The following is a 9,010-nucleotide window of genomic DNA, read 5'->3' on the forward strand; positions in this document are numbered from 1 at the left end:
GGGTAAATTCACGTGATCGCAGCTTACACACCTTTTGTATTCTGCGTAAGCATTTACCCACCTATTGCAGAAAAATGCTTTGAAAATATATACAGCGTTACTTTACTCACCACAAACAGGGATCAGAGTTCACTCACCGATTTGTTAATTACCACTACATCACTGATATGCCTCTAACAACACACTGCCCCATGTCTATGGCCCACTGCATCTCTCTGTCTCTCTCTCTATGGACCCACTGCATCGCTCTCTCTCTCTCTCTCTATGGACCCACTGCATCGCTCTGTCTCTCTCTATGGACCCACTGCATCGCTCTCTCTCTCTCTATGGACCCACTGCATCGCTCTCTCTCTCTCTATGGACCCACTGCATCGCTCTCTCTCTCTCTATGGACCCACTGCATCGCTCTCTCTCTCTCTATGGACCCACTGCATCGCTCTCTCTCTCTCTCTATGGACCCACTGCATCGCTCTCTCTCTCTCTATGGACCCACTGCATCGCTCTCTCTCTCTCTATGGACCCACTCGCTCTCTCTCTCTCTCTATGGACCCACTGCATCGCTCTCTCTCTCTCTATGGACCCACTGCATCGCTCTCTCTCTCTCTATGGACCCACTGCATCGCTCTCTCTCTCTCTATGGACCCACTGCATCGCTCTCTCTCTCTCTCTATGGACCCACTGCATCGCTCTCTCTCTCTCTCTCTATGGACCCACTGCATCGCTCTCTCTCTCTCTCTATGGACCCACTGCATCGCTCTCTCTCTCTATGGACCCACTGCATCGCTCTCTCTCTCTCTATGGACCCACTGCATCGCTCTCTCTCTCTCTATGGACCCACTGCATCGCTCTCTCTCTCTCTCTATGGACCCACTGCATCGCTCTCTCTCTCTCTCTATGGACCCACTGCATCGCTCTCTCTCTCTCTATGGACCCACTGCATCGCTCTCTCTCTCTCTATGGACCCACTGCATCGCTCTCTCTCTCTCTATGGACCCACTGCATCGCTCTCTCTCTCTCTCTATGGATGCCTGTCTCTCTCTCTATGGACCCACTGCATGGCTCTCTCTCTCTCTACTGGACCCCTGCTCTCTCTCTCTCTCTATCAGGACCACTGCTTAATCTCTCTCTCTCTCTGGACCCTGCATGCTCCTCTCTCTCTCTCTATGGACCCCACTGCTCGCTCTCTCTCTCTCTCTCTATGGACCCACTGCCAGCTCTCTCTCTCTCTGGAGACCCTGCAGCCTGCTCCCTCTCTCTCTCTCTCTCTCTCTATGGACCCACTGCATCTCTCTCTCTCTATGGACCCACTGCATCTCTCTCTCTATGGACCCACTGCATCGCTCTCTCTATGGACCCACTGCATCGCTCTCTCTATGGACCCACTGCATCGCTCTCTCTCATGGACCCACTGCATCTCTCTCTCTCTCTATGGACCCACTGCATCTCTCTCTCTCTCTCTCTCTCTATGGACCCACTGCATCGCCTTCTTCTCTCTATGGACCCACTGCATCGCTCTCTCTATGGACCCACTGCATCGCTCTCTCTCTCTGTCTCTCTCTCTCTCTCTGTCTCTCTCTCTGTCTCTCTCTGTCTCTCTCTCTAAATTCAAGGGCTTTATTGGCATGGGAACATGTGTTAACATTGCCAAAGCAAGTGAGGTAGATAATATATAAATCGCTCTATCATCTCTCGAAACCTAAAGCAAGAATGGGGCACACGGACATCACATGGTGCCAAGAGGAGCTATTGTGTGTCATCAAGAAAAACCCTGTTGTCTCTTCCCTGACCAATTTGCATTTGGATCTCTCCTTCTCTATATTGTCTCTTACTGGGCTTAGTAGTTGGATCTCTCCTTCTCTATATTGTCTCTTACTGGGCTTAGTTGTTGGATCTCTCCTTCTCTATATGGTCTCTTACTGGGCTTAGTTGTTGGATCTCTCTTCTCTATATTGTCTCTTACTGGGCTTAGTTGTTGGATCTCTCCTTCTCTATATTGTCTCTTACTGGGCTTAGTTGTTGGATCTCTCCTTCTCTATATTGTCTCTTACTGGGCTTAGTTGTTGGATCTCTCCTTCTCTATATTGTCTCTTACTGGGCTTAGTTGTTGGATCTCTCTTCTCTATATTGTCTCTTACTGGGCTTAGTTGTTGGATCTCTCCTTCTCTATATTGTCTCTTACTGGGCTTAGTTGTTGGATCTCTCCTTCTCTATATTGTCTCTTACTGGGCTTAGTTGTTGGATCTCTCCTTCTCTATATTGTCTCTTACTGGGCTTAGTAGTTGGATCTCTCCTTCTCTATATTGTCTCTTACTGGGCTTAGTTGTTGGATCTCTCCTTCTCTATATTGTCTCTTACTGGGCTTAGTTGTTGGATCTCTCCTCTATATTGTCTCTTACTGGGCTTAGTTGTTGGATCTCTCCTTCTCTATATTGTCTCTTACTGGGCTTAGTAGTTGGATCTCTCCTTCTCTATATGGTCTCTTACTGGGCTTAGTTGTTGGATCTCTCCTCTATATTGTCTCTTACTGGGCTTAGTTGTTGGATCTCTCTTCTCTATATTGTCTCTTACTGGGCTTAGTTGTTGGATCTCTCCTTCTCTATATTGTCTCTTACTGGGCTTAGTTGTTGGATCTCTCCTTCTCTATATTGTCTCTTACTGGGCTTAGTTGTTGGATCTCTCTTCTCTATATTGTCTCTTACTGGGCTTAGTTGTTGGATCTCTCCTTCTCTATATTGTCTCTTACTGGGCTTAGTTGTTGGATCTCTCCTTCTCTATATTGTCTCTTACTGGGCTTAGTTGTTGGATCTCTCCTTCTCTATGTGGTCTCTTACTGGGCTTAGTTGTTGGATCTCTCCTTCTCTATATTGTCTCTTACAAACAGTAGTTGGATCCTCTCCTTCTCTATATTGTCTCTTACTGAAGCAGTTGTTGGAGGAGCTCATTCTTCAAGTTTTCATAATGCACAACTTTGACCCTAACTTTGAAGCTATTTATTACGTTTGACCCTATTCTTTCCTTTTTGATCTCTCCTTCTCAGGTCTCTTACTGGGCTTAGTTGTTGGATCTCTCCTTCTCTATATTGTCTTATTTACTGGTTGGCTCCTTCTCTGTCTCTTACTGGGCTTGGTTGTTGGATCTCTCCTTCTCTATATTGTCTCTTACTGGGCTTAGTTGTAGATCTATATTGTCTCTTACTTGTCCTGGGCTTAGTTGGATCTGTTCCTTCTCGGTAGCTGTCTCTTACTGGGAAGTTGTTGGATCTCTCCTTCTCTATATTGCTTTTCTCTTCACAAGAGAGAGTTTTGGAGTAATTGTCTCTTACTGGGCTTAGTTGTTGGTTCTCTACATACAGACATAATTTAAATGTCTCTTACTGGGCTTAGTTGTTGGATCTCTCCTTCTCTATATTGTCTCTTACTAATAATGTTGGATCTATCCTTCTCATATATTTACTGGGCTTAGTTGTTGGAAAAATATTTTCAGTTTACTATGGGTGACCCTAACTTTCTCCAACAGTTTGACCCTACGTGCACTACTTTTGAAGGGCCCAATGTATGTAAAGGTGCCATTTAAAGGCTTTCCTGTTACGTCAGGAGTTGTAGAAAGGGAGGGACGTTAGGCTTGTTTGGCCGCTGGAATGATACTGTTTCACAGGATTAGCTGCCTGGGAAGGGTGGGGGCCATGACGTCAAAGTTGACCCAACTTGATTTCTCCCAGTTTGGAGTAAGGCTGCCCTGGGAGGTTCTGCTTTACAAAATAATTTAAAGCTGGTTTTGAAACTTTGTGGTGTTTCTATTCAATAATAATGGGTATAGGTAGAACAATTCTGTAATTTCTTGATTAAAAATCTCAACAGGGGCAGTATGGGGAGTCTTAGGAGTTAATTAAAGGTGACGCAAAACAAGCCACTGTAATAGTGGAATGTAGTGTTTCACAGTATTCTTAAGCACTGAATATTTAGGGAGGGTATTCACCTCTGTCCCAGGTTAAGCCCAGTCCCTGTTCTTACTGATCATTAATATCACCCACCTGGTGTCCAACACAGTTCCACTGCTTTTTTTGGGAGGTCCAGAGTCTCGTTTGAAGGGTGTAACTAAACATATGTTCAATAATAAAACATATATAGTTTTTCCAGCTGTTTGAAGCTGCTGGACCAAAACAGAAAGTAAAAGGCTCATTTGTGAGTCTCCTTCATGTTATGGGGAAATTGGGTTTTGGGGCTGTAGCACCTTTAAGTGATGATAACATTGAAGGTTGAGGGGTTTGGTGTTTATTTTCTTTGCTGTAGTCAGACATCCCTCTGTACAGTGCTTCAAATGGACCCTTCCTTGGTTTACCCCTGTAAGATGCTTCAAATGGACCCTTACTTGGTTTACCCCTGTAAGATGCTTCAAATGGACCCTTCCTTGGTTTACCCCTGTAAGATGCTTCAAATGGTCCCTTCCTTGGTTTACCCCTGTAAGATGCTTCAAATGGACCCTTTCTTGGTTTACCCCTGTAAGATGCTTCAAATGGACCCTTTCTTGGTTTACCCCTGTAAGATGCTTCAAATGGACCCTTCCTTGGAATACCCCTCCCTGTAATATGCTTCAAATGGTCCCTTCCTTGGATTACCCCTCCCTGTAATATGCTTCAAATGGTCCCGTCCTTGGATTACCCCTCCCTGTAATATGCTTCAAATGGTCCCTTCCTTGGTTTACCCCTCCCTGTAATATGCTTCAAATGGTCCCTTCCTTGGTTTACCCCTCCCTGTAATATGCTTCAAATGGTCCCTTCCTTGGTTTACCCCTCCCTGTAATATGCTTCAAATGGTCCCTTCCTTGGAATACCCCTCCCTGTAAGATGCTTCAAATGGACCCTTCATTGGTTTAACCCTCCCTGTAAGATGCTTCAAATGGACCCTTCCTTGGTTTAACCCTCCCTGTTAGATGCTTCAAATGGACTCTTCCTTGGTTTAACCCTCCCTGTAAGATGCTTCAAATGGACTCTTCCTTGGTTTAACCCTCCCTGTAAGATGCTTCAAATGGTCCCTTCCTTGGTTTAACCCTCCCTGTAAGATGCTTCAAATGGTCCCTTCCTTGGTTTAACCCTCCCTGTAAGATGCTTCAAATGGTCCCTTCCTTGGTTTACTCCCTGTAAGATGCTTCAAATGGTCCTTCCTTGGTTTAACCCTCCCTGTAAGATGCTTCAAATGGTCCCTTCCTTGGATTACCCCTGTAAGATGCTTCAAATGGACCCTTCCTTGGTTTAACCTGTAAGATGCTTCAAATGGTCCCTTCCTTGGTTTACCCCCTGTAAGATGCTTCAAATGGTCCCTTCCTTGGTTTAACCCTCCTGTAAGATGCTTCAAATGGTCCCTTCCTTGGTTTAACCCTCCCTGTAAGATGCTTCAAATGGTCCCTTCCTTGGTTTAACCCCCTGTAAGATGCTTCAAATGGACCCTTCCTTGGTTTAACCCTGTAAGATGCTTCAAATGGACCCTTCCTTGGATTACCCCTGTAAGGTGCTTCAAATGGACCCTTCCTTGGTTTAACCCTGTAAGGTGCTTCAAATGGACCCTTCCTTGGATTACCCCTGTAAGATGCTTCAAATGGTCCCTTCCTTGGTTTAACCCTCCCTGTAAGATGCTTCAAATGGTCCCTTCCTTGGTTTAACCCTCCCTGTAAGATGCTTCAAATGGTCCCTTCCTTGGATTACCCCTGTAAGATGCTTCAAATGGACCCTTCCTTGGTTTAACCCTGTAAGATGCTTCAAATGGACCCTTCCTTGGTTTAACCCTGTAAGATGCTTCAAATGGTCCCTTCCTTGGATTACCCCTGTAAGGTGCTTCAAATGGACCCTTCCTTGGTTTTGCCAAGATAGGCCACTGCACTGACTGAACCCTGAACAGTGCATCACATTCAGCATGGGGGATAGTGAGTGGTTGGTAATGAATGTGTGTGTGCTATATCAGACGTTCGGTCTCTGAACATCATTACAGTAGGCAATCCATGACAATATTCTGTGGGATGCAGAATTGTTCAGTAGGCTACATATGCACAGGTCTTTCTTTTCTGTGAGAGAGCAATAACATCTTCCACTCTGTCTTTTTCTCCTGGATGGTCACACAGGGTTTTCCTGAGGTACTAAGATGGAGAACTCTTTAAAAAAAAATGTTTTGCATGACAGGCACTCATTTCCATAAGGAAACTACAGTAGGTTATTAGGAAGGCAATACGGAGGACAGAGAGGGAGAGTTTGTATGAACCAACCCAATGCACTGACCTCAACAGTATTGTATCCTTAATGTTGTGTTAGTCTGAGTCTGGGTGTGTTTCCAGGGGCTGATTTCATTGTCTGTGCTGATCTGGCTGTCGTGAGTTGAAAAACATCCCTTGTGAAACCACAACTTCTGGCTGTAGTGAGTGGGAAAACATCCCTAGTGATACCACAACTTCTGGCTGTAGTGAGTGGGAAAACATCCCTAGTGATACCACAACTTCTGGCTGTAGTGAGTGGGAAAACATCCCTAGTGATACCACAACTTCTGGCTGTAGTGAGTGGGAAAACATCCCTAGTGATACCACAACTTCTGGCTGTAGTGAGTGGGAAAACATCCCTAGTGATACCACAACTTCTGGCTGTAGTGAGTGGGAAAACATCCCTAGTGATACCACAACTTCTGACTGTAGTGAGTGGGAAAACATCCCTAGTGATACCACAACTTCTGGCTGTAGTGAGTGGGAAAACATCCCTAGTGATACCACAACTTCTGGCTGTAGTGAGTGGGAAAACATCCCTAGTGATACCACAACTTCTGGCTGTAGTGAGTGGGAAACATCCCTAGTGATACCACAACTTCTGGCTGTAGTGAGTGGGAAAACATCCCTAGTGATACAACAACTTCTGGCTGTAGTGAGTGGGGAAAACATCCCTAGTGATACAACAACTTCTGGCTGTAGTGAGTGGGAAAACATCCTAGTGATACCACAACTTCTGGCTGTAGTGAGTGGGAAAACATCCCTAGTGATACCACAACTTCTGGCTGTAGTGAGTGGGAAAACATCCTAGTGATACCACAACTTCTGGCTGTAGTGAGTGGGAAAACATCCTAGTGATACCTTCTGGCTGTAGTGGTGGGAAAACATCCCTAGTGATACCACAACTTCTGGCTGTAGTGAGTGGGAAACATCCCTAGTGATACCACAACTTCTGGCTGTAGTGGTGGGAAAACATCCCTAGTGATACAACAACTTCTGGCTGTAGTGAGTGGGAAAACATCCCTAGTGATACAACAACTTCTGGCTGTAGTGAGTGGGAAAACATCCCTAGTGATACCACAACTTCTGGCTGTAGTGAGTGGGAAAACATCCCTAGTGATACCACAACTTCTGGCTGTAGTGAGTGGGAAAACATCCCTAGTGATACCACAACTTCTGGCTGTAGTGGTGGGAAAAACATCCTAGTGATACCACAACTTCTGGCTGTAGTGAGTGGGAAAACATCCCTAGTGATACCACAACTTCTGGCTGTAGTGAGTGGGAAAACATCCCTAGTGATACCACAACTTCTGGCTGTAGTGAGTGGAAAACATCCCTAGTGATACCACAACTTCTGGCTGTAGTGAGTCATCCCTAGTGATACAACAACTTCTGGCTGTAGTGAGTGGGAAAACATCCCTAGTGATACAACAACTTCTGGCTGTAGTGAGAAAACATCCTGTGATACCAAACTTCTGGCATGGGAAAACATCCCTAGTGATACCACAACTTCTGGCTGTAGTGAGTGGGAAAACATCCCTAGTGATACAACAACTTCTGGCTGTAGTGAGTGGGAAAACATCCCTAGTGATACCACAACTTCTGGCTGTAGTGAGTGGGAAAACATCCCTAGTGATACCACAACTTCTGGCTGTAGTGAGTGGGGAAAACATCCCTAGTGATACCACAACTTCTGGCTGTAGTGAGTGGGAAAACATCCCTAGTGATACCACAACTTCTGGCTGTAGTGAGTGGGGAAAACATCCCTAGTGATACAACAACTTCTGGCTGTAGTGGTGGGAAAACATCCCTAGTGATACCACAACTTCTGGCTGTAGTGAGTGGGAAAACATCCCTAGTGATACCACAACTTCTGGCTGTAGTGAGTGGGAAAACATCCTAGTGATACCACAACTTCTGGCTGTAGTGAGTGGGAAAACATCCTAGTGATACCACAACTTCTGGCTGTAGTGAGTGGGAAAACATCCCTAGTGATACAATAACTTCTGGCTGTAGTGAGTGGAAAACATCCTAGTGATACCACAACTTCTGGCTGTAGTGAGTGGGGTGATACAACAACTTCTGGCTGTAGTGAGTGGAAAACATCCTAGTGATACAACAACTTCTGGCTGTAGTGGTGGGAAAACATCCCTAGTGATACCACAACTTCTGGCTGTAGTGAGTGGGGAAACATCCCTAGTGATACCACAACTTCTGGCTGTAGTAGTGGATACCACAACTTCTGGCTGTAGTGAGTGGGGAAAACATCCCCTAGTGATACCACAACTTCTGGCTGTAGTGAGTGGGAAAACATCCTAGTGATACCACAACTTCTGGCTGTAGTGAGTGGGAAAACATCCCTAGTGATACCACAACTTCTGGCTGTAGTGAGTGGAAAACATCCCTAGTGATACCACAACTTCTGGCTGTAGTGAGTGGGAAAACATCCCTAGTGATACAACAACTTCTGGCTGTAGTGAGTGGGAAAACATCCTAGTGATACCACAACTTCTGGCTGTAGTGAGTGGGAAAACATCCCTAGTGATACCACAACTTCTGGCTGTAGTGAGTGGGAAAACATCCCTAGTGATACCACAACTTCTGGCTGTAGTGAGTGGGAAAACATCCCTAGTGATACCACAACTTCTGGCTGTAGTGAGTGGGAAAACATCCCTAGTGATACCACAACTTCTGACTGTAGTGAGTGGGAAAACATCCCTAGTGATACCACAACTTCTGGCTGTAGTGAGTGGGAAACCATCCCTCGTGA

At 45.5% G+C, this 9,010-nt stretch overlaps 1 long non-coding RNA gene across 1 annotated transcript; it reads left to right on the plus strand.

The window, feature by feature from the left end:
- The first annotated feature begins 4,030 nt into the window (after positions 1-4,030).
- LOC124016933 lies at positions 4,031-4,882 on the plus strand. The gene is made up of 2 exons (XR_006835434.1): positions 4,031-4,308; positions 4,348-4,882. It is a non-coding gene; the product is annotated as an uncharacterized LOC124016933 (long non-coding RNA).
- The last annotated feature ends 4,128 nt before the right edge of the window (positions 4,883-9,010 follow it).

The sequence above is a fragment of the Oncorhynchus gorbuscha genome, unplaced genomic scaffold (genome assembly GCF_021184085.1).
Source record: "Oncorhynchus gorbuscha isolate QuinsamMale2020 ecotype Even-year unplaced genomic scaffold, OgorEven_v1.0 Un_scaffold_12098, whole genome shotgun sequence".
Taxonomy (NCBI): domain Eukaryota; kingdom Metazoa; phylum Chordata; class Actinopteri; order Salmoniformes; family Salmonidae; genus Oncorhynchus; species Oncorhynchus gorbuscha.